The sequence below is a fragment of the Festucalex cinctus genome, chromosome 10, assembly GCF_051991245.1.
Source record: "Festucalex cinctus isolate MCC-2025b chromosome 10, RoL_Fcin_1.0, whole genome shotgun sequence".
Lineage (NCBI taxonomy): Eukaryota > Metazoa > Chordata > Actinopteri > Syngnathiformes > Syngnathidae > Festucalex > Festucalex cinctus.
This window is the reverse complement of record NC_135420.1, coordinates 26,231,763-26,257,900: the sequence shown is the minus strand read 5'-3', so window position 1 is coordinate 26,257,900 and position 26,138 is coordinate 26,231,763. Positions and strand designations below refer to the sequence as shown.

The 26,138-nt window shown below is 38.1% G+C and overlaps 2 long non-coding RNA genes across 2 annotated transcripts in view; one reads left to right on the top strand and one right to left on the bottom strand.

The window, feature by feature from the left end:
- LOC144026729 (uncharacterized) overlaps positions 1-26,138 on the top strand; it is a 65,795-nt gene that overhangs the window by 18,418 nt on the left and 21,239 nt on the right. The window lies entirely within an intron of this gene.
- The window catches only part of LOC144027755 (uncharacterized), a 30,153-nt gene continuing 20,861 nt past the window's right edge, over positions 16,847-26,138 (bottom strand). Inside the window, exons 4-5 of the long non-coding RNA XR_013285532.1 lie at positions 25,720-25,848; positions 16,847-17,221 (exon numbers count right to left, since the gene is read on the bottom strand). This is a non-coding gene — a long non-coding RNA (uncharacterized LOC144027755). The remainder of the gene's footprint in view (positions 17,222-25,719; positions 25,849-26,138) is intronic.

The window sequence follows — 26,138 nt, the reverse complement described above, 5'->3', positions numbered from 1 at the left end:
CTAACCACCAACTGGACAGTTGCTGTATCTTCTTGTTAACAATCGACTATTTGAGTTGGTTTCTATCAAATATAATCTCGGCTAAGATTGCGTAATTATTGAATTTAATATACTATCAGCCCACAAAAGTTGTGTTCAGAGACCACCGCTGCCTGCCTGAAACAAATGACGAGAGGTAGGACATTATCTCAGAATTCGAAAGAGCAGTGCCCACTTGGCTTGCCCGCCGTTATCTTAAAACAAACAGCTTGGCCGCTGCCATTTTACACCTTTTTTTTTTTTTGTAACACTTTGTCCACTTGGTCAAAATGTAACCTGTCGGAAGAATCAGAGGTCCCATTAAGTACCAGCCGAAAAAGGACTTTGCGCTTAAGTCAGGCTCTCATAGCTCCCAGTAATCATGTCGAACAAAGGATAAAATTGAATTGACGCGAATGAAAAATTGCGTGGTGAGTTAATTGCTATGCCACAAGCCAGCGTAATACTAAAAAACCTCGTCACTAACGGTATTCTTCGGAAGACATTATTAAAGCTGCCACGCAGATAATGTCGAGCTAGCCCGAGTAGAGTCATATTGAGGTCTTTTTTTTTTCTTCTTCTTTCCATTTTACTTCCCCCAAGTGGTTCGAGCAGGAAGACAATTTGCTGGCGCTTGCCGTGAAGTTAAAGGTCAACGCGTGCCGATATCAGGACGTGCTAACCGCTACGCTAGGAAAGTGAGAGCGCAGAGGTCACCCGGCACTTGACTGAGATGTGCTCATCTTTTCCCATGTCCGCAGCTGACTTTTGTTTTTTGGTCCCAAAATGCTAAATTAAGCCAGATAAATGTAGGCTCTCGATAAAGCTATGCGGTTATCCACATATTATTGCAAATAAATCAACAAGCACACCTGTCGACTCCCAAGGTAAACAATATTCTTGCGTTGTCCATTAAATGATTTTAACTCCAACTGCTTAGTACTTAAGCTAACACCTATCAACGTGAAATTGGGTCGGAATATCTACCATAACAAGAAACAAAAAAAAGTCTTAAGACCCCAAGCAAATTGAACAGAAAGTCAGCCATTTTGCATTGAAGCAGCCATTTAGGAATACGTTTCACGGCTCGATAGATAGAAAAATTAGTCACCAAAAAAACTCGTTGAAATTTCATGGACATGATATACAAACAGCTCTCAAGCATGATTCGGAGCACAGAAAGTCAGCCATTTTGTGGTGACTTCAGAGGCTCAAAGCTGCCAAAAAATAGCTCATGACACCAGTTTTACTCAACATGGAATTGCGCAGACCTTCCTATCATTTCCTATCATCAAAAACATGCTTAACATAAGATGCACAAAAAGGTTTCTAGGACCCGGAATGGAGCACGAAGTCGGCCATTTTGGTTAGAAGGAGCAAATTTGGGGCGAAGTAACAAACTCCTGCAAGGGCAGATGGCCAAATGAGCCCTGATTCTTCACGACAGTCAAAGTTCATGTTTGCAAATTGTGTTATTTTTCACAGTAATAATGACATTCATTGGAATAAGGGGCACAAATGGAGATATCAATTGTCCTGCGAGCTCGTTTCAAGCAGGAAAAGAAAAGGAAACAAAGTGCGTTTTTACTAATGTGCGTCACTGTTGAAAAGACTCGTGCGCGTATTGTGGGATCAAAGCGATGGGGTGGCAATTACTGTTCATTTGCAGCCCCACGCTCATCAGTGGCCAGAAAAGGAAAAGGAGATAATAAGCATATGAAATATCAAAGCAGGGAACAGAAACCCAAATAAAAGGAGACGTAATTAGCGCGTATAATAGAAATAATCACCTTCACATAGATTTCGATTCAGTTCTTCATAATACAAAATTGTTACTCTGGGGGGAAAAACAAATATTTTTTATTTTATTTTTTTTAACTAAAAGTGGCAAAAAAAATGCACAAAACAAATTGATTTTTATTGCATTAACTCACTTTTAAACGACTCAATTAATGCACAAGTTATCCTAATCATTAAATAAATGTTATATGTAGAAATGAACACTGATTTTACAAGGGAGACCTATTAAAGAGTCAGCAGTCAGTCTAGCTGTAATCGACCCCACCCGCTGGTCAGAAAACCAAATCCAGCCTTCACGCGCGTGATGACATAACATCTTCATACGGGGATAAACAATCAGCGCTAATAATTAATCTATAAACAAACGCGTGGGTTGGCTTATTTTATTCCTCCACGCTACTCTGCCTTTTGGCTAATGAGCGCGCCTTTGCGTGGAACGAGGCTCGTAAAAGCTGGCCTTGGCGCGGGCTTCAGTTGAAATACGGCTTCCATCACGGCAATCAGCGCCGGCCTAATTGTTGTTGTTGGCGCTCTCAAGGAGAGAAGACCAATTAAAAGTAGTTGAAAGTGCCAATTAGCTCGCATATGTCCACCAGCTAACAACAAAAATATGTTGGCTGATGAATGAGCGCGCTTATGGCTGACATTTGGAAAAGATTGCTGGGACACAAAACTTGCTAAATGTATCCATCAAGACTAGATTCATAAAAAAAAAAAAAAAAAGTAAGTCTCAACAAGCCATGCCTGAAAAGTCACAGGAAGTCAGCCAGTTTGGTTCCAAGTCGCTATTTAAGGTCATTTTGTACGGAAGCATTGAGCTGCCAATGTAGAGTAAACATTTTTGGCTGGCGAGTATGTTCGAACATACTCGCAAATACGTTCGAACATACTCGCAAATACGTTCGAACATTATGGGGCGAAAAAAATGACGAACTGAAATCATGCACAGCAGACATTATAAATTGTAAACATTACGAATAAACACTTTTTGTCTCCTTAATTTTCTAATGAATTGGTAATGTGGCCAAATGCCTAAAAAATGGGATTTTGTTTTCATTTTCGCATGTGCGAATAATACCCCATGGCATTATGGGAAGGTATGCTAACTTTGTAGCATGTAGCCTACAAGTACGTTCAAACATATTTGCGAGTATGTTCGAACGTATTTGCGAGTATGTTCGAACGTATTTGCGACTATGTTCAAACATATTTGCGAGTATGCATACTCGCCAGCCAAAAATGTTTACTCCACATTGGCAGCTCTACGCTTCCGTAATTTTGCCCCATAACTTTATTTGTATCTCCACAATTTTGAAAATTCAGCCCTCAAAGCCAGGTTCGCTTCGCAACATGAAATTTGACAGCTTACTACATGTCCACCATCAGCAGACCCACAACAAAGTGTCAACAAGAAATGCCTGGAAATTCACAGAAAGTCGGCCATTTTGGATTCTAAGTATAAATATGATACTGTGCCACCATTTTGAAAATGCAGCCCAATTGGTAAATTAGCACTTTTTAGGATCATTTTGGCCATTTCATTTACCAATAAATTAAAAATGAACTCGGCGGCAAAAGTTTTGCCTACTATTCTTAGCATCACGCGTCAGGTCTTGCCGTTTGGCCGGTAGGTAACGCTGCGAAAAGATGTTGCTGATGCGGCAGATATGGCCGTCGGCGTGGCGAGCGGGCCGTCTGATGTACGGCCACGTTTGCGGGTAATAAGAGCGTCTCCACGCCTCCCGCTGATTTAGATCAAGGTCATTAACGCTGATGTGTCAGAGGAGGAGGCAGTGATTGGGACATTAATCCTGCACAAATAGTTATCAGCCTGCGGAGGGGACCGGCCAAAAAAAACCCAGACTCCTCTGTGCAGGAGGTTGAAAAATGCGCCGAGTCGTGGTGGGCCGACACTATCAGGCACGACTTTTCACAGCAGCGACACGTGTGCTGCTCAACGAGTCATCATTCTTACCAGCAGACATCTGCTTATGGACGACTCAAACAAACAAAACAAATTCTGATAGGACCGACTTGCATTCATTACTCAAAACCGGTAGCGCATCAAGAAAAAGTTCCGAAGTAAAACATATTTACTTGCAGTTTGACCTTTTACTTCAGCTACCATTTGCGTCAGATATTTTTATTTTCATCTGACATCGCAATCTGTCAACCACACTGTGCAATATTTTTCTCACTCGAACGTATGCAATAATACCCTTGTAACCTGCAAAACTTTTTTTTGACAATTTTTTCTCCCACAAACTACCAAATTTATCATCTCATCATACATCAATGTACATTATAAGATGAACCTACAGCCGCTGCTTTCTGTAGGCCACGGGCACTCTGAGTGAACTCTCCATTAAATTTCCCCTAAAAAAAATACAATTTGTTTTGTGAAAATGTTTTTACAAACTCAGAAACTTCTCAGAAAAATTAACTTTCAAAAAATGTGGGTAAATTGGGAAAAAATAATGTAAAAATAAACAAAAAAAATACAAAATATTAATAAAAAAATACTACTGTTGGTATAAAAAGCAGGATTCAAGAGGACTTTGCATTCACTCTTCAGCAAAGACTAGACTGAGCTGAAATACGTCCTGTTTTCACTCTTCTTCTTTCAAATGTTTAGTGTCAAAGACGTGTACCGCCATCTAGTGGCTCATATTGGAGTGACACCCCAAATAAATGAAGCGGAACAAAATAGGTATAAATTATCGAAGAAGAATCCACAAAATCGTGGGACTGCAAAACCAGAATCCACGATGGAGGGGGGTTTATTGTCCATTGATGATTCACTTATTATTTTGATAACATCATGAGACGATTGTTTGATGATCAAAGACAGCATCTGAGACTTTCCCTGGATGAGTTCAGCCTTCACACGTTCCCACATGTCCTCATCAAGGATGCATTGCAGTGTTTTAATAATCCCCCACCCCCCCCACCCCACCCCTCAATTGCATCAAGTATATTTTGATTCACTCTTAATTTGCCCACGACATCATTATTAGCTTTTGATAGCACAGCGTTGCCATCTGGCAAATGTTAACGCGGGCGAGCAGATAAGAATTCCTAATGAAGGCGCTTGACTCGATGGCAGATTGTAATAAAAACGGGTGAGCGCAATATGACGATTATCGTCAGGATGTTCCGAAATGTGGACAAAAAAAATGTTTGGATGCCGTCTCGTTGATCCAAGTTGTTTCTTTGAAGGGAAAAAAAAATATATATATATATATATATATTTTTTTTTTTTTAAAGTCAGATTTTTGATATACATTAAATAAAAAAGCTCTTTTTTTTTTTTCTTTTTTTTTTCCTGAATAGAACTGCTTTTCTCACGAGCAAAAACACGGCGGCCATTTTGCGCGTAAGCGGCACACAAAGGAAGATTACGCCTATAAGAAAGGGCTCACATTTATTATCTCCACGGTGGGATATTCAAATTCTTCTGCCTCAGACGGGGTTCAACCAGATAGCGCTTCCGTTTCCATTTTTATTCAGTCACCGAGTTGCCGTTTGTGTGCTTTTCATCGGCGTGCCGCCAAGACAAAAGGTGGTGTCAGCGGTCACGAATCGCACTCCTCCACTTCAAATCGGACGGATCAGTTCTACTTGCCGGGATTAGATGGAAGCTTCTGGAAAAGTACAGTACCTGAGTCCTCAAAAAAAAAAATGTTCATGAAGATAGTCGCACTTTTTTTTTATTTTTTAACTTTCTCTCTTTCTGAAATTAAAAGAAATACATTTCTATTCCCCCCCCTTAAATTAAAAAAAAAAAAAAACTTTAAAAAATATAACACCTTTTTTTGAGGAAAGTCTGAGTGGTTTTAATTTAGAAAATAATTTTGAAAAAAATGCATAAACCAAAACCTTGAGAATATATTATGCGCGCACACACAGACACATTGACGGTACAGTACAAAATCCAAAATTTAAAGTCTTCATACATAAAATAAAATATTTCTCAATTTTTTTTAAAAGAAGAAAATGCATTTTCCCCTTTGAATAAATGGCACTTTGAAATGACATTTTCTAGAAATGTGATTTTTATATTTTATAGTATTTTTAATATTTAGTATTTTAAGGAAATAACACCGTAATGCTTCACTTTTTAATAATAATAATAATAATAATAATAATAATAATAATAATAAAAATCCAAAAGGAAAAATGACTGGTTCTTCAAAAATATTTTGTTGTCAATACATTTTTCCTGTTGAAAAGATTTTGGTCTGCCGCCCTTTTTTGGGTGTAATTCCAATGTCAGCCAGTAGATGGGGCACACTATTTAGTTTGACACGGTGTAATTTTGAAAGAAGAATGAAAACATGAAGTATTTCAAGATCAGCCTATTTTTGCTCAAGATTATTGAATGTGAAATCCGATTCAATCCTGCTTTTTACGGCTACAGAAAGCGACGGATGGAAGGTTCACTTGACTTGACTTGACTTGATGTATTATTGTCAGATGACAAGTTTAGTATAGTTTGAAACGAAAAAAGGATTCGTTTACTGGCCGCTCATTGTTCTGCTGTCTCTCAAGTTGCACTGTAAAAGTTCGGCTTAGTTTTGTATTTGCATCGTGTTGGCATGAATGTGACGATTCGTGTTGTCATGTGGCCTCGTGGATGTGATTTTTTTTTTTTTTTTTTTTTTCCCCCCTTTTATGGCAGCCAATAACACGCTAATGACCTCATTTTGAAGATTCATGCTGTTAAAGAAGTGCAGTAACGCGCTCAGAGTGACGGCAATCGGTGACAGGCGTGCTGTTGAAATTTTTACCAAGATGATATTTTTCATTAATTAATCATTCTTCCTGTTTTCTGCCGGGGTCACATTTCCATCAAGGTACCCCGTCTGGGCTTTATTAGCATCCGCGGCGCGTACCCCGCCGTAACCAACCAGGCTACTTAAAAACGATTTACGATATCTTTAAAAGTTGATGGCCGAGGATTTGAGAATTATTCATAAGAGCGCCCCGTCGTTCGTCACGGAGCCGCCGAACAAACGCTCGTCTTCGTACTTTTTCAAATGAAGCGGCGGTGCTGATGAGCTATTTGTATGCGTGCGTGCGTCCACGCCGACGCCGTAATTAAGCAAAATGTGTCTCTGCGCACTTTTATTATTTATTTATTTATTTTTATTTTTTTAACACAGGCAAATCATTCACGAATGAGTCTTTTGGAAGGAGGGATCGGGACAAGATTTTACACAAGTTAACAGCCGATGGTGGGTGGAGCTAGCAAATTAGCTCGAGGAGTGCTCGGTATCCAATCAGAATGCTGATTGTGCAATTAGGACATGATTTAAAACAAATATATTAGTTTTCAAATGAGTCTTTTTATTGTATTTTTCTGATTTTTTTTCATATATATATATATATATATATATATATATATATATATATATATATATATATATATACACACACACAAAATCTCCTCCTAATCTTCATCATCATCATCATCATCATCATCATCCTGGCATGTTTACCGAGGTGATGGCGCCGTGAGGTTCTTGACGTGCAGGGTTGGGACCGATTTGGTTACTTCACGCGCATTCAACACGCACACACACACATACTACAAGCGAAATTTACAGAGAATTGGAACGCGTCCTTATCTGGGTCCGCACGTGATTACGCGCTCTACATTTCAAATGCTCTCAATTTCACACAATCCATTTCAACGTGCAAAGAAACAATCCGACCATGCAACATTTTTGCTACAGTCGACACAGAGGGGTTTTCTACTGGTGTCTATGGTCACAGTATATGAATATACTACAAACGTACAACATTGCTCAATTGATGTTTGTTTTTTTTCCCCAACAAGTAATGATTTATTTACTTATTTATTATTTTTTAATTTTTTTGGTACTTTGAATTTTTTTTTCATTCTTTTCCCTGGAAAAAAAACTTCTTTTTTTTTTTCTCCAAGGAAAAATAAAATCCCCCCCGCTCCTGTCACAGAAAAAAATCCATCCATCCATCTTCTTGACCGCTTATTCTTCACAAGGGTTGCGGGGGGTGCTGGAGCCTATCTCAGCTGGTTTGGGCAGTAGGCGGGGTACACCCTGGACTGGTTGCCAGCCAATTGCAGAGAAAAAAAAATGTTTAAAGGTAATAATTTTGTAAATATTTTTTTTCCCAGATAAATAAACTCAAAAGTCAAAAAACACACCCCGAAAAGTCTGTTTTGTTGTTTGTTTGTTTTTTAATTTTTCTAGAATTTCTTTTTTCATTATTTACATGACAAAAAATATATATATTAAATAAAAATCTGGGAAAATCTAATTTTTATTTTTTAAACTTACAATGCTTATAAATGTATATTTTAATTTGTTGAAAAAAAATATATATCATCCCAGTAAACTCGCAGTCTTTTTGCCCCATTAAAAAACAAAACAAATCTGTTCTCAACAAGATCTATTAAAGCATCATTAACATCATCAAGAGTAAATTCTTAGTTGCCCGAGATGAGTGTAAACAATCGTCAGGCGTTGTTTGTTCTTGCGTCAGCAGCATCTCATCCCCTCAACCCTGCCCTGCTCCGCCCCGTGGCGTGGTCGGGCTAATCAGGGCCAAAGACAGGAAGTCGCCCCCCCCCCCCCCCCCCCCCCCACGCCACTCCTCGCCGCCGGAGTCCAGCGACCGCTCGTTAGCGCCGCACCCTCCTGCGCTGACCAGCTACTTTGTGCTAATTAGTGACCAACGTGAGCCGTCGACATGCCAGCAGGCCCGCAAACTCCCGCAACCGCCATCTACGTCCTGTCGTCCGTGGGTGACTTGTGTCACACGGGGGGGCGGAGGTGCATGGGGGGGTGGGGGTACTAGGGGGGCATCCCTCCCCTCCCCTCCGCTCCCGACAAAAATCTAAATAATGAAGTGCAACGCGGCAACATGATTGCTTGTGACACACCTACTCTGCTAATTATTGCTGTAAGGCCAAAGTGCTAATGAAATGAATGTAGCCCTTGCCAGACCCCCCCCCCCCAACCCCACATTAACATAACTCATTGCTGCATGTGGCCCACATTCGCGTACACACCAAACTCAAACAAATGAACATCATAATGGGGGGCGCTTCAAACCAAAAGTGACGCTTTTTGTGAAAAATGCTTAAAAAAAAAACTTTTTCAAATCTCCATTTTAAAATATTTATATATATATATATTTTTTTTTACAAAAACACTTGTTTATAAATTTGTTTAAACTATCATATATTTTTTTTTTACTATTTTTAAATTTTCACTTTTTGTGAAAAATAACATTTTTCAAGAGAAATCATTTTTAAAATTAAATAAATAAAAAACTGATTTTTTTCCTTTTTTTCACAAAAAAAGATAATAGTGCAAAATTGTATTTCTTTTAAAATTTATCTCTCATATATATATATATATATATATATATATATATATATATATATATATATATCTGTAGTTTAGTGACACAGCTCCTGTGCTAATTATTGCTGTGAGGCCAAAGTGCGAATGACACGAATGCAACCCCTCACCACGGTCACATGACATGACTGGCGGCGATGGCCCACATTCAGCAGCCACCAAAGAGAAAAAGACAAACGTCTTCATGGGGGCGGCGGCGGCGGCGGCGGCTTCTTAATGTTAAGCATTAGCAGGATGGAGATGGTGATGATGGCCGTTATGATGACGACGATGATGATGATGATGATGGTCATTGCTGGCCTACATGTGCACTACATCTGCAGCGCAAGCGGCAACATTAAAATGTTATTATGTTGATCTATGAAGTCGGCACAAGAAGACGCCGCCGCAATCAAGAACAAGCCTTGTCCAAATGCCAGCCGTAATCAATACTTCTTTCGCAAGAAAAAAAATAAAAATTACACTCTGCTTTTTTTGGGGGGGGGAGTCATTTTTCAAGATTTTGTTTACTTGTCTATCATTTTCTCCTGGAAAATTGTAACTTTTTTTATTAAGATTTCAAGGATAATATTTTAAGGAACAAAAACTTTTGCAAATAAAAACTTTTTACAAAGAAAAAAGCAGTTATTTTCTGAGGACAAAAAGTATTTATTTTTTTTTTTTCTTGAGCAAAAAACAAACAAAAAAAACCCCTACTTTTTTCCCTCATAGAATAGACTTTTTTTTTTTCCTGTACTGGGTTGTAATTATTTATGGATTCATTTTTAATTTTTGGAGGCTCAAGAATTTTTTTAAAATATTTTGTTAAAAAAATATATATTTTTTTTTTTCTCAAGGAAAAAAACATGACTAATTTAGGAAAAAATTAAATTCACCCCCCACCTAGAATAAAACACATTTTTCTGGTGAAAATTTGCCTTTTTTCCCCTGCCATTTTCAAACACTTATAAATAATAAATAAAATAAATAAATAAATAAATAGATACATAAATAAATAGATAAATAAATAAAACAATTTTCTGGTAAAATAAAAAGAAAATTGAGGAAAAATAATGTTGCTTTTGAATATTGCTTTATTTATTTATTTATTTATTCATTCATTCATTCATTACTTTTTTTTTCCAGATAAAATAAAACTACGGGGGGGGGGGACTTTTAGAAGTTAAAAAAAAAAGAAGAAAGAAAAGCTTTGTTCTATGCAAAACAAAACATTTTTCAAAATACTGTAAAATGCTCAAGACAAAATTCGCCTATATTATTGTAAAAACAGAAAGGAAAGATCTGCACACTGATATCAACGAACGGGGTCAAAAGTGATGTTTGCAGTCTGACTGTGTTATGCGAATCAAAATATGGTCAAGTGAGACGAAAAGCCAATCAAGCGGGCGTCTGCTCTTTGCCCAGCAAGCGCCGTCAACATTGAGCGGACGCCTGTCGCCATAGCAAAGCTTCATTTAGCCGCTGTTAGCGCTGACATTTGGTGTCAGGTGTGCGCGTATGCCCGCCGCGCCATGAATAAAAACAGCAAGCCGCCGGCTGGCGACGCTCTGACCCGCGTCGCCGCCATGAATACATGCGAGGCATCAACGCGGCGCCACAGTCGGCCGCGTTAGCCCGCCAACATAAAAGGCACGCAAAAAAAAAAAAAACAGCGCGGCATTAGCATGAGGGAAGCAAACCACGCCATTAGCGGCGGCGCGTGAAGCGAATGGCGAGTTTGTCATTACGCTCCTCGTCCCGCTCGCCGTGGTAATAATAATCAGAAGGAAGAAGAGGCGGCGGGGCGAATGGGCTAAATGGCGGCGGAGCAAAGAAGAGCCGATTGCCGATGTTGAAAATCGGCTTGATGACGCGAGCATGCCGCCAAAACAGGCCGCCAGAGGAAGACGACGGCAAGTCCACGAAAGAAATAAATATTCACGTCATAAAATTGCATTTTATTGAAATCAACACGAATGTATGATAACAAGTTTCATGTATTAATTTCGGCCCATTTAGTTTGCTGTGCTGCACTGTTGAATACCGGGGTGAACAATAACCTTGTTTCTTCAATGTATAAGAACAATAAAACATTATACATTTAATTTATGCTTATAAATTTAAAATTATTTACAAATTCAGACCTAACTAGTTTGCTGTCTCAACGGGCTGCCCAGTTAAACACACCAAACATTCACTTAATTTTAGTTGCTTACTAGTTTTGTTTTGTTTTTCGAGGTTGCTGCCTAAACGGGGGGCCACAGATTAGTTCATGTGTGGAACAAGTTCATACAAGAACATTCAGCAGAATTTATGCTTTAAAGTCAAGATTTTGGTTTTGTTTTTATTTTTGAATAAGCCACTTGAGGAGACACTAAATTCAGACCTAACTTGTTTGTTGACTAAATGGGCAGCAGAGATCAAGACAGAGTATTTACTTTTTTTGTTTTCTCTCCCCCCGTCAGAAAACATATTTAATGTGGCCGGAAACACCACAGTGCTGAATTAATTCAGCACATCTCGGTTGCTGCCTCAACAGGCTGCCGTAGAAACCCAAACTAGCATCTTTGGCATCGTTTTTGTTAGCTTTGTTTTGCTGTTTTTCCCGTTTGTCCTACTACATCCTTCTATGTAAATTCAAGTCATGGCGTGCGTGGCGTGACACGCTAGATGCTAATGACGCCTAATTAATGAAGTCGGCCGCTTAGAGGGAACGTGGTTTGCTACAGAGGGGCATTGCCGCCGCCCCCGGCCCTGTGGCCTGATTGTCGAGCACGGGGGCTAATGAACTCAAGGGGAGGCCGTTGGCTACAACGGGACAGAGCCAGCCGTGAGGGACAACGAGGGTAGGATGGCGGTAGAAGTGGTGCGGCGCCGCCAAGATACGCTGCATAAACGGGTATAGCACTGTGGCAAAGGTGCGTGTGCTATTTGCACATATGTCCTCCTGTAGCTAATCAGCTAATCAGCGCCCTGCAATCCTTTGATGCTTTTCGACACATCATCATCAGGCTCCTATTTAGTTGCCACCTAAACGGGTTGCAAACATTAAAAGTATACTTTACTTATTTAGCCATTTTTGGCAGCCAAACATAAATATTTTGTCTATAATTAATTTGATACTTTCATTATTTTTCACATACAATTAGTACCTTTTAAAAAGACATTTTGCAACTTGCTGTCGACTGAAAATGACATCACAAGGGCTCAGGTAACCAATCACAGCTCAGCTTGTGAATGTCACATGACCAAACCTGGAAAACAGGTGAGCTTTGATTGGTTACCTGAGCTCTTGTGATGTCATTTTCAGTCGACAGCAAGTTGCAAAATGTCTTTTTAAAGGTACTAATTGTACGTGAAAAATAATGAAAGTATCAAATGAATTATAGACAAAATATTAACTTTTTATTGCTTTAATGGGCTATATAAGTGAAGTATCCCTTTAACTTTGACAGTGTCACATTTTTGAGTATGGAAGTAAGTGTACTTGACTAATATAGCCAACACTTTTTTTTTTTTGTTTATTCTTTTTATGTAAAATGTATGTCAGACAATTACACGAGACTTCAGCAAACCTCGAGATTCCACAAGTTTTACAAAAAAAAAAAAAAGAGGCATTCCAACTGTCAAGCAAATCAAGTGAGAATTGCTCAGACCACATGAGACTTCAGGAAATCACGTGAGACTTTATCAAATCTCGTGTGACTTCACTTTGTTGGGAATCTAAATGAGTCCAAAAAAAAGTATTTAGCTTGTTCAGTATTTTATTTATTTTTTATTATTATGTTTATGTAAAACTCGAACTGCTAACAAATCACGATACTTCATCGAATCTTGTGAGACTTTAATAATAATAATAATAATAATAATAATAATAATAAATGCATTATTTCTAATGCCCTTTATATTACAAGATCTCAAAGGGCTACAACTAGAAAAGAAAACTTCGTGCATTTTTATTTATTAAAAAAAAATAAAAACATCTAAGAGGGGGGGGACCATAGGTTCTGCTAAAAATAAATGTCTTAGGAGTTCTTTTAAGACAGTTAGTGGGTTGTGGTGCCCTCAGTGTATCAGGGAGGGCGTTCCACAGACTTTACCTTGGTGGGCATCTAAATAATGAGAGCATGTTTTTTTTTTTTTTTTGTGAGTGTATTTTTTTTTTGTGTGACGCCGCCACTTTTGGCTCCCCAATGGCATGTCGCGGTGACCATGAAGCAGGAAGTGGCACAAACGGCCACTTTTAATTTGGCGGCGCAGCAGAGGAAGCCGCTTTGGCGTCCTTGCTCTCGTCTCCTGGAGGTCCGTCCGGGTGGACTTTCCAAACGCCAGCGGTGGCGCGAGCCGAGCGTCAGGCCCGGCTGGGCTGGTGCGGCGCGACACATGCGTCCTTGCACTTGCCGCCGAAGGGGGGAAAAGGGAGGGAGTGGGGGGCCGATTTGGTGGGTCAGGTCTTGCACCCCTCTAGGAATGCACCCCCCCCCAAACTTAATGAGGATTCAGTGGGGGAGGAGGGGCATCTCCTTGCCGTCCCTACAATGAAATCCCGCCTCAGGATGGATTTTTCAAAGGGCGTCTAACTATTTCCTGGTTTGCTAATTAGTTTTGGCCCGTGCTATTTGTCTTTTTAAAAAGGGGGGGGTACAGGGAATGGGTGCGCACAAATGAGCCGCGCTAAAAAAAGAAAGCGTATGGCTCGCCTCGGTGCACATGATAATTATTCACATAGTCCTCTGGTGCCACGACTGTGACTTAGAAAGATGATGTAAATAAGCTACACGAGAGTTACTAAGTGGGATGTAAATATCCGACATTACAGCTATTAAATATTGTGTAAATATCCACCATTACAAATGTGTAGATATTAAATGTGTTGGCCATATGATACATTAGAGTTGTATACCACATTACATATGCAATTGTGGTCAATGAAAAGTGTACAGTATTGACATAAAATGTTGTAAATTTCCTCCTATAATGTTTATAGAACATGAAATGTGATGCAAATATTCAGCATTGGAGGTGTATAGGCAACATAGGTAATGTTGTATAGGCATTAAATATGATACATTAGTTGTATAGAACACTAAATATGTAAATATGATGCACTAGATTTGTATAGGCCATTAAATATTATACTGTAGATATGGTACATGAGAGCTATATAGAATTGTACAAATGGCCCCATAGAGTTGGATTGAACAAAAAAAAATAAAAATAAAAATCCTATTTTAGAGTTGTATAGAACATTCAATGTAAATATGGTTCATTTTAGTTGTATACTACAAAATTTAATATATAATTTTGGTACATTAGAGATGTATACAGTATTATGGCACCCTAATGTATGGAACAATTATGATATATAAGAGTTGTATAGAACATTAAATGTGCAAAGATGAGAGTTGTATAGAAGATAAAGTATGTAAATGGATTACATTTACATATATGAAACATTTGAGTTGCATTGAATATTAAATATGTAAATTCTGCAAATTAGTGATGTATAATATTTTACATATGTACATTAGAGTTGTACTAAATACATAAATATGGTTTGTTATAGTTGGAACATTAAATATGAATTTGTGGTAGCTACATTGGAAGTATATACTTTGTACAACAATATTTATGTAAAGATGGTACGTTAGAGTTGTATAGTACATTAAATATGTAAATGCAGTACATACATTAAATATGTAAATATGGCACAATAGAGGTGTCTCAACAATTAGATAAATATGCAATATTTGAGTTGTATAGGGCATTAAATATGTAAATGTGGTACATTAGAAATGTATACATTATATATGGCACATTAAATGTTTTATGGAACATTAAATATGTCAATATGGTCCAGTAAAACAACATAAACTTTAACTATGATACATAATATAGTGAATTCGAATTGTATATACATTTAATATAAAGCGGTACATTGACGGTTGGTTGATTTGTGCATGCAAAGAGGAGGAAAGTTGCAGAAAGTACTTTTGATGGAACATCCAAGAAGTGCGTGGTCAGTAATAAAAATCAAAAGTGCTTACATGCACTAAATGTTGTGTGAGGTTACTTGAAGGTAAAAACCTGATCAAAGGATTCCTCATGTACATTTTTTACCCGAGGCAAAGCGCTTTCGCCGAAAGGCCCCGCAACAAGAAGAAGAAGAAAAAGAAGGCAGCCGTTGACATGACAGCGGCTCTTTAGTATCATTATTACTATTATTATTATGGGATGGAGCCCCGTTCGTAGCCCGGGGCGACACTGTCTGATATCTTTGCTTCAAAGCGCTCGTCTTGTGCAAAACCTGACATGTTGCCGCTGCTCGGTTAATGATCCAGCGGCCTCTCATCTGACGCCTTATACAACCACCTGATAACTCAAAAACACGTGCGCCAAGCTATGTGTCCCGCCACATGGTAATAGAGATCCCAAACACCAGCTGCATTAAAAAAAAGAAGAAAAAAAAAGATACAATAATGAGGAAAATATAAATTTGTCGGCTGCATGACGTCACTCCCGCGGCAACTTGACAGCACGCACAATTTTTTTAAACATTTTTTCACTCACTCACTCACTCACTCACTCACTTGTTGTTTAATAAAAGACAAAGTAAAACTCAGTTTAAAAATAAATAAATAAATAAAACAAGATAAAAAAAAAATGAAAAAAAATTGAATATATATTTTTAAATACTCTAAAAAATATGTAAGAATTAAAAAGAAATGAATAAATGCATTTAAAAACATCTTAATACAACAGATAATTAAATACATTTTAAAAACTACCAGTTGCACTTAAAATATCTACATAATATAAGATAATAAAATATTAAAATAAATTAAATTAAACAATTTATTTTTTAAGTTACAAAATAAATACCTAAAATGTATTAGAAAAGATGAAGTAAAAAATAACTAAAAATATAAACTAAATGTGAGATAAAATAGATGAATATAAAATAACTACTATAAAAATACTAATAAAGGCATGATAAATGACAAAAGTAGAACAATATATTACAGCAGTTGCAAAAATGAAGCACAATTCTGGTTTGCGAGTGTTGGATGCTGCGCACGTGATTGATGCTCTGCACTCAGCTGTCATAAGTGGAGAGCCACTTCCATTGAAGTAGTCTTTACACGCACACACGCACTCGCTAAGAGACTACTTTGCAGTTGAGAGCTTTTAGCACGCTGGTGCTAGCGAGCCTCTTTGGCCTTTTTAACCGAGCACAAATGACCAATTGACCTGTCACTTTGCAGTCGCCATGGCTGGCAAGCGTGTTTGACAGGCAGCAGTCAAAAATCAGAATCCTGGATCGTATCTACCTCTATTGAACCAAATTTTCATGATAGTTACCATTGATAGACTTCATATTTACATCCAAATGTAAAACACGTGCTGTATAATGTCCCGGTTGAAGTTTACTGTCAAACATAAAATTGGGAAAATTGGACCCTGTGTAAAACGACCACATAGCCTTATGACAGTCCATGTTGATGGGCTAATGATTAACATGTTCAAGTGCTAAAAAAAAAAAAAAAAAAAAAATTCTTTGGTTCTTTTGTATTTCAATTTGACCATGAACAGACTGTTTTGTCACATGTACAGTAGCTTGATGTAAATGTTGAGCTTTTAGCATTGCTTGCAGCGATTCCATTCAAAAGTGTCTGCTTTGCGCTTTTTAAGCAAACATTGGAGAGGAAGAAAAAAAAAAAAAAAAAAAAAAAGTCCGCTCTCCACTTTTGGTTAATGTGAATATTTTCAAAAAAGTGAAGCAAAGCCGAGCTTAATGCACTGATAAAACACTTTTCTTTTTTCCACTCCCAGCGGGATAAATAATGTAGGCAGCGGCGCTTAGCGTTAGCCTCTTTGCATATTTTAACGGCGTTAAAAAGGGGAGTCGGGCGATAAAGGGTATTTAAGAAGCTGACCTGTTCAGGTCATCTCCCTGCGCTCGTGTTTTGGACCGCCACCAACACCATTTGGACCTGTCCACTCAGTCAGTGCTGGCAAAAAAAAAAAACGAAAAAATATTTCAAAAAGTAACTACAACATATTAAATACAGCAAGTGGATAAAATAGAATACCAAAGAATAAATAAATAAAGCAAACATAATGTTTTTTTTAATTAAAAAAAATATACAGTACAAAATAAACATTAAATATCTTTTAAAGAACTGCAAAAACAAAACACTAGATATTGTATATGACAAAAAATATATTTAACAAATATAAAAAAAAAATTATGTACTGAAAATAAGATAAAATAATCACATCAGCAACAAACACATTGCAATTTAAAATTATTTAAAAAAAAATATATATATATACAAACAAATTAAAAAATACAAAATTACCAAGACTTAATAAAAATTAAATGAAAAGAAATTAAAACCGTAAATGCATGAAAAAATCACAAAAGGAAATGAATATAAAATAATAAAAATAAATTACAACTAATATAAATATGGAATGTTCAGTACTTTTTTCCGACCAACACCAGTGCGAGTATTCAGCCCTTGAATCATCATCTCTAGTACTTTTTGATATATAACATTTCAATATATAGTGACAGATAATTATTTCTTTCGAACACAGATTATGATTGGCTGATGTAACAAATTGCTGTACTATAACACCAAATGATCAACTGACCAACTGAGATATCATTTGCCTTAAATATGAGTGACTTGTATTGCCCCCCTTCCTGAGCATATGATATCGATTTAAAAAAACAACAAAAAAAACCATAATAATTTTCATAATGCAGCAACTTTTTTTATTTTAATTCCTTTATTTTACATGGACTGCTTCAGGCATGTTCCCTCTGCGAGATTCAGACTTATTTGTTGGGAGGGAATGAATGAGAAGAGATTTGTGTATTCGTGGGCGAGTCGCTTCTGTAATTGCATTCCCGAGGCCCGCATGCGCGTCCATCCGCTGAGGCCCATTTGGCCAAGCCCCCCACCGCTAATTAGCTGCTAGCATGCCGCGTCCGTCCTCGCCTTCAAACGTACACAAAATGGCGGCCGACCATGAGTGGGAATGCATTAGCACGTTTTGTCACAACGGATGGTGGTGGTGGGGGGGGGGGGGGGGGGGGGGTCGTGTGGTGCGGGCGGAGGGTAACCTGTCTTGTTTTCATGTCGTTGGTTTTCCTCCCAGCAGGAGTTGGAGGGAAGCTAGCGATGACAATTTCCTTTTTATGTTTAAAAATATGACTTTCGTATGAAAAAGAATTGACTAAGAAATGAAGAAAAATAAGAAATAAAGAAAAATAAAACACCGGTTGAACAAATTTCCATTTTAACCCTGTTTTGAATATAATTTATATATATATTTACGACCAATCATGGCTCAGTTTACCGATCAAACCCAGAAAACAGGTGAGCCATGATTGGCCGTTACCTACTTCCTCAGCACAGGTGATGTCATCATCAGTCGACAGCAAGTAGAAAAATTACTTTTTAAAGGTATTATTTGTACATCAAAAATAATGAAGTTACCTACCACTAATTATTGACAAAATGTTAACTTTTTCCTCCTGGAAATTGTTCAATGAGTCAAGTATGCCTTTAATTATTTCCGCTTAAAATTAATAATTAAAAAAAAATATTAATTATATTTGGTCAGGGGAGTAATACAATGTTATGACTTTTTGAAAATATAACTTCTGATGTTAGCTGCGAATAGGTCCGTTTTTCAGCCTAGTTATAGATTGGTCCAGAAAAAGTGACTTTGCAAAATGCAAACTACATTTTCAAGCCATATATCACAAGTAAATAAAAAAAAAAATTTTTTTTTGGGGGGGGGGAACAGTCATTAACTAAAGATGCCAAGCAAAAAGTAAGTCGTCCCGTCTGCAAATGTGTTGTGTGGCTGTGGTAATTGGATCGTCATCAGCATTCAAGCTACTTTGCCTAAGATGCTATCTCCAAAGGCGGCGCAGATATGAGAGGCGTCCTCCTCGTCTTCCTCCTCGTCTTGCTCGTTGTCTTGCTTTCTATCTAAATGGATCTGCTTTTCAAAGCCTCAAGGACACGTCGCACTTCTGCGCTTATCTTCATCTACTGCTCCACGTCTGTAAACATTTGCATGTCGTGCGCTAAATAACGCACACACGCGCGAGGATTCGTTTTAGCCATCTATCACGTCCACGTTGACGCGTCACCAGAAAGTCGCGCTAGTCGGGACGGCAACTTGTGTGTGCTGCATTTTCATCTCTTTCTTTGCAAGGAAGGGAAGCAGAAAGATGAAACCCAGAATGGACTGGTCGCCAGCCAGCTACTGTATACGGTACATATCGACAAACAATGTACTGGGCGGAACGAACGGGGGTAACCTCAGAAGTGCGAGGCGGACGTGCAGCCCACTAGCGACTCGCGTCGCTGTGTAATCTAATCTGTTTTATTGCACTGCTCCGTATTTTCCTTTAATTGGGTGATTTCCTTCAATCCTTGAGTGCTCCCCCCGCAGGCCAGATGTCTCTCTGCGTGGCTTTCACAAAAGGTCAACATCCGTAAGTCCACTCCGCCAAATAGCATCGCTCGTTAAGATTTGATCAATCAGATTTTTTTTTTTTAGGCAATGTCAGGAAATGACATTTCAAGTAAAAGAAAATGAGGATTTTTTGATTGCATTTTTCTTATTAAATTTGCTTTCTGAGAGCACTTACCCTAAGAAAATGTCCAAATCAAACATCCTTCAATCATTGACAAATTACGTTTGCGACAATGCGGAGAGGGAGGGCGGCCATGTTGGCAAAGGTCATAGCGCGTGTGTCCCGATGAAGTCACAACAAGAAAGGCGCTGGGTCGATAGTGATTTTGCATTATTAGCAAGTGTAGATTTGCGGTTAACCATAGCTAGCTACCATACCACGAGTGAACGTAGCTAACATGCCAAAACAAAAGCTGCTTTTAAGTTGAATGTGAAGTAGGAAATGGGTTACAACCTTACCATGAGTGAGCATAGCACAAGAGCTAGCATAAACTTACCGCGCTAGCTCACATGCTCTGGCGAAAAGTGTACTGTATTCAACGCAACTGGTAAGTAGGAAATAAAGCAGGCAAAAACTGTGATCTAATATAGCAAGCTAGCATACCACAGCTAGCTAAAAAATAGTTTTCGCGCATGCTACGTCAAAATGCAATGCAGTTAGGACAAATGAAGTAGAAAATAATACCGCAAAGTTAGCTGGTAAGCTAAAATAGCAAGTTGGGCTCGTGTGTTAGCATATCATGACTAGTGACCATAGCTAGCTGGTGTGCCATGATGAGTTACGACTTTTGACGATATGTCTTAGCAAGTTAGCCTACAATATCTAGTGATGGTAGCTAGCATGCCATGACAAAACATGATGCAGTTGAGATTACTGGAAGGTTCTTATATCCTGCCTTCCTTAAAGCGAGCTAATCTAGTAAACTAGGCAAGCAAGCTAGAATAGTGAACTACGATAGCGAGATTGCATACCATGATTAGCGACCACAGTTAGCGTTCCATTCCAAAACGTATGCTGCTTTCCAGACAACTCGGAAGTCGGATACGACCACAAGGTGAGCTAGCATAACAAGTTAGGGTACAATGACGAGCATGTTGATTACAGAAAGTGAGCATTCCACCACAAGTACACATATTGTTGCTAGTTAGCATACCGTAACCGCTAAACATGAGCTGCATTGAAACTATATTCCTGCTAGCACACAAACATTTGTCACTGATCCATAAGAACACGATGCATCATGTCACCAATGTCATGTGCACACAGGCGAGCTACACGCACGCACGCACACACATGCACACTTCCAAGCGCACACCTTCTGCCTTGGCGCTAATATTCCAGTGCTAAAGATTAGCATACTACACCACAGATTACATTCAATCATGTCGGTGGCGCACTTTAGCACGTTAGCCTCTGAGCCAGCCAGTATGCTGATTTCCTGGTTTAAAAAACGGCTTATTTAAATCTGACACATGACACGTTTTGATGGGATTTTCTCCCAATGTGTTCATTTTTTTTGTGTGTGTGAAACTAAAGAACACTTTCTAACTGGGAAGGTAATATGAGTGATTCCATACACTCAATCAGCATGTATTATTCCTATAGTTTAGTCATTGGGGTTCTGCTTTCCAGTTGTTACTTGTGGATGGGCAACGCAGAACACTGATAAAATATAAATTGTTTTTCATAACTGGTGAGTTAATTTTTTTCCCCCCTGGTAGTCTGGATATATATGATTTTCGTTTTTCCTAGAAAGAACAAACATTTTTCTTAAAAATGTTGATTTATTTATTTATTTTCCAAAAATAACGCCTATCCAAAAAATGTACAATTTTGTACAAAGTTGTTTTGGGTTTTTTTTTCTCGATAACTGATTTTCCTTTCTGGAGTGACCCATTTCTCTCTATATTTGTATTCTAGTTGTTGTTTTCTGTGAGTCCAGCTCATTAGCGACGGACACCAGGCTGTGATGGTGCTACCGGCACAGATGGTGCTCCAATCTGCCGCCATGTGAACACTGACTCATCGTCATCACCCTCGTCATCATCATCGCATATCAGATGCTGTTCAACACATGCCTTTCGCCTCGTTTTTTTTGTTCAATTAAGAAGCCGTACACAAGAAGTCTGCCATTTTTGGTTTGAAGCGGCCATTTTAGGGTCATTTGGGCTATTTCCAAGGTCCTTCAAAGGCAAAAGTGTCTGACAGATTTCGTCTGATTGCTGCCCAATTGGAACCAATGATGGATGACGTAAAATGGCGAAGAATTTAGTTTTTTTATAATTGCGTGTGGGCGGAGCATGGCGGTAAAATTAGGTCATTCGCCATAACATCCAAAGATCTAATATTTTTATTTCAAAAATTCAGTTTCGTAAACCGGTTAACCGTAACTACATGAAATTTCATAGGCACAGCTATCATGAGTACACCTGCAAAAAAAAGTCTCAAGAAGCCATGCCCGGAAAGATACAGAAAGTCAGCCATTTTGGTATGAAGTAGCCATTTTGGTTACTTTGGTTATTTTTCAGAAAACACAAAACTAACAATGCAGCAATTTGGAAAATTTAACCCGTCAAGACAGTTCCACTTGGCAACATGAACTTTGATAGGCATGTCTATCATGAGTAGACCCACAGAAGAAGAAGAAACTATGTTGTAAGACGAACAGCAAGTCTGACATTTTTGGCTTGAAGCTGCCATTTTAAGCACATTTTGGTTCCTTCAAAGGTAAACTAATCCTAGAAATTTGGTTCAGTTTAAACATATTTGGATCAATCATGGGTACTTGACTAAACGGTAACACTAAGATGCAAAATAATTTATTTTAACTAATTAATTTAATTTTCCATCATTGACGCTAGATGACTTCCTTTGAACTATATAGTTTCAAACAAACAATTTTGAAAATTCTGCCTCCGAAGCAAGTTTAACTTAGCAATGTGAAATTTCGTAGACGTGTCTTTGATGAGTAGACTGACACAAAAATCTCAAGAAGCCATATGTGAAAATGTATTTCCAGTTTGCAGAGCTTGGTTTATTTGAAATGACAACTGAATTACTCATTACCTTCAGTATATAGCAGTGACCTGTACAGCTTTTGGAACAACCAGAAGGGACAAGTGCGGGTACGCCAGTGTTTGCCTGAGTGCAATTAGATTCCTAATGTTAGCGTTGAAGCTCCTTGACAAAACAACTGCGTCGTCTTTGGAGCGTTTGGCGCTCTTTCGTCTTAATTATAAAGCTATCATTACAGCAAGGGTATCCCTCCGCCCTGAATCAATCACACTCACCCATTTTGGACCGACTTCCCTTCTTTCCTGCTCTCCTTTTCGTATCATCCTTCCTTATCTCATTCTCCTAATTAAGCTTGTCCCCTTCGCTAATGGGACGAAAAAGTGCCACCTCTCTGTGTTTTCCCCACCTTGAGCATGCGGCCTTACACTAGGCTATATACTTCAGCGTGATGAAAGGAGAGAAAAACGGCACTGGCAAATGAGGGGGATGATAAGAAAACAAAGAAACGGATGTGCAATATCGGTTGACATGCTAATTATTTGTGATTTTTTTTTTTTACATTTTGAAATTTGTATTCTTTCAAGGAAAAAAACAACTTTCTTTGAGGAAAAATTAAGTCATTTTCATTACAAAAATTCGTGCATTTTTACTTTTTTTTTTTTTAAATAATTAAAAATGCCTTTTTTCAAGTTTAAAAAAAAATCCCAAATTCTTTTTTTTTTTTTATCGTAGCAATTTTTTTTTCCATGAAATGTCACTTTTTTTCAAATAAAAAAAGTTAGTTTAAAAAAATACAATTAGCATTATTTTCAAGAATTTAATTTTCCAAGATGAGTGACATTTTCTTCAAGAAAAAGTATTCACACTGAAGTCTTGTTTCATTTTGGAAAAAAAAAATCCTAATCTCAAGAAAAAGTTTAAGAAAAAAGTTGTAATCTTACGAAATATTTTTTTTGAACAAAAACTTAAAAAAAATAAATAAAAATAAAATAAAAAAGTATCTTTACAAAAAGTCAGAGGAAAAAAAAAGTTAGGAGAATCCAGTCAATTTTTTTTCTAGACAGATTCGAAGTTGTTTTTCCCCTATGAAAATTCTAAGTAACAGTACACACATTAAAAAAAAAAAAAAAAGGAAATGATGTAATTAATTATGCGTGTCTGATATGTTGCTATTAATACTGCATGTTTGTCATACAATATCAACTAACTTCTCACTGATTGATGGACTAGCTCGTCAGTGCTTCTCGTTTATTCCTTTAGCGGAGCATAACTCTATTTGCCCGTCGAATTCGGTGCGCGTGCGACAAGGAAAAATTAGCCGGCGTCTGGCGGATTGTTGGGAAAGCCGGCGACAAAATGAGGCGTCTAACCCAAAGTGACGTTTACAAATTACCTGTTAATTCCAAGGAGGGGTAGTGGGGAGGGGGGTTAGTGAGGGATGATGGGACTGAGTTGCACTGACAGGAGGCTAACTGGCTAATGGAAGTGGCTAAATAAGTAACACTTAAAAAAAAAATAAGAAAATAGAGTGAGGGAAACGAGAGCAAGGCTTTTTGGGCCTTTAATAGTCCGCGACGCCCACCTGAGAGTTTGTCGACGGGGCCGCAATTAGGAGCGCCGAGCTGGATGATGAATAGTCACAATCACACAAGATTTTTTTTTTTTTGCCAAACAACTCCAGAGGATTGTGAGGTGTCACGGTGCAAGGTGAACGTCCCCTCCACACTAAACGACTACTTTTCACAGAAAATGAGGGATAGGGTGACGCGCTCTGCAGTCCATATTGTTAAAAAAATTAAAAATCAATTGAAACCATAACCATGTCTTGAAACCCTCATTTGAAACCCCGACACCCTACTTCGAAACCTTAACCCCGGCATTGCAAGCTTACTGGTGCGATGTCAGGTGGTGTTAGTGAACGCCTGGTAATCGTCCTGTCAGCCAGCGGCTCGTCTTCACCTTAAGATGATTTCAATAATGAGTCCAAAGTGAGACCCGAGAGGAACGAATCAGCTGGTTTGTTTTGACACGTGCAGAGCAGCTTAATCCCGACTGGATGACGATGGAAGTTCAACTATTTCGCTCGTGCCCTCCAGTGAGATATGGGGGGGGGTACTTGAACAAGCTCATTAATTATTCATGAGCTCCGTGTCAACCTCTCAACGAAATACTTGAAGGGAATTAAACTTGCACTTGTACAAGTGACTCATTAGGCAACACTTGAAACAATGAAAATATGCAACATTTCATTTATCTGGTTTTAGCTATAAACGGTAACATGAAAAGATTGGCCTTACCTGCCCTACTTTGAAACCCTATTTTAACACCCGAACTCAGGCTTAAAGCATCACTTCAAAAATGCAACTATTATTAGAAATCCAAACTCTAAACATGTTGTGAAAGAAACCCCAAATTTGAAACCCGTCTTGAAAGTCTACATTGAAACCCTAACCAGTGGTCAAAACCTAAAATTCTGATTCTCGATGCATTCTCATTGTTTCTCGTCTAGTCAAGTTTGTTCTACGCCTCTCGATGTCGTGCGAATAAAGAGTTAAAATCGTATTTGTGTCTGCGTTTTTGGGATCCAACCTCAGAACATAACAGAAGCCCAGCTGGACACCTAATTTAAAACCTTAATTTGAACCCCACCTCTTGCTCAAAACCCTAACTCTTCTTTGCTAGCCTAAATCCAACCCTATTCCAGGCTTGAAACCGGAATTTGAAATAAATCAAGAACTTGAATAATGCTTGAATTAATTAACCTACAGTAGTGCGTTAATTTGGATATTTTTTAAATAGTTTTCCCAATTGAGTATTAAAAAAAATGCTAAAAAATGTATATAATATTTATCACATTAATATGAGTATTGAAATATGCTAAATGGGTGTCTTACCAGTGCTTAATTCAAATGAAATATTAGTATCAAAATCTACCGCAATAAAAAGAATACCGGAAGTTTTTGCATTGACGCTTATTCGATGGCGTACCTAATGAAGTGTCCATCGAGAGTGGTTGCCCAATTCCGGATGCACTGCACAGCGACGCTCCTAGTGGGGGGGGGGAGACGGGACCATCTGGTCCCCGGCATGCCACTGTCCCAGGATGGAAGAAGAAGCCTAGTCAGCAAAAAGAAAAACAGAAGAGGAGCACGAAAATTAAAGTTGTCCCGCTCGACCAAGATCCACTTCTTCTGTGGATGAATTAAAACGCAGTGAAAATGTTCAAAATCAACATTTTACTAACTAACATCAACGAATTGGATAAAAGTTGATATTGTGTACTTGGACTTGAGTTATAACAGCATTCATACAGTATGAAATATACCTTTTTCCTATTCATTTATATAACATAACAATTAAAAAAAAAAAAAAAAAAAAAAAAAGAGCCAAAAAATTGAGTTAGCCCA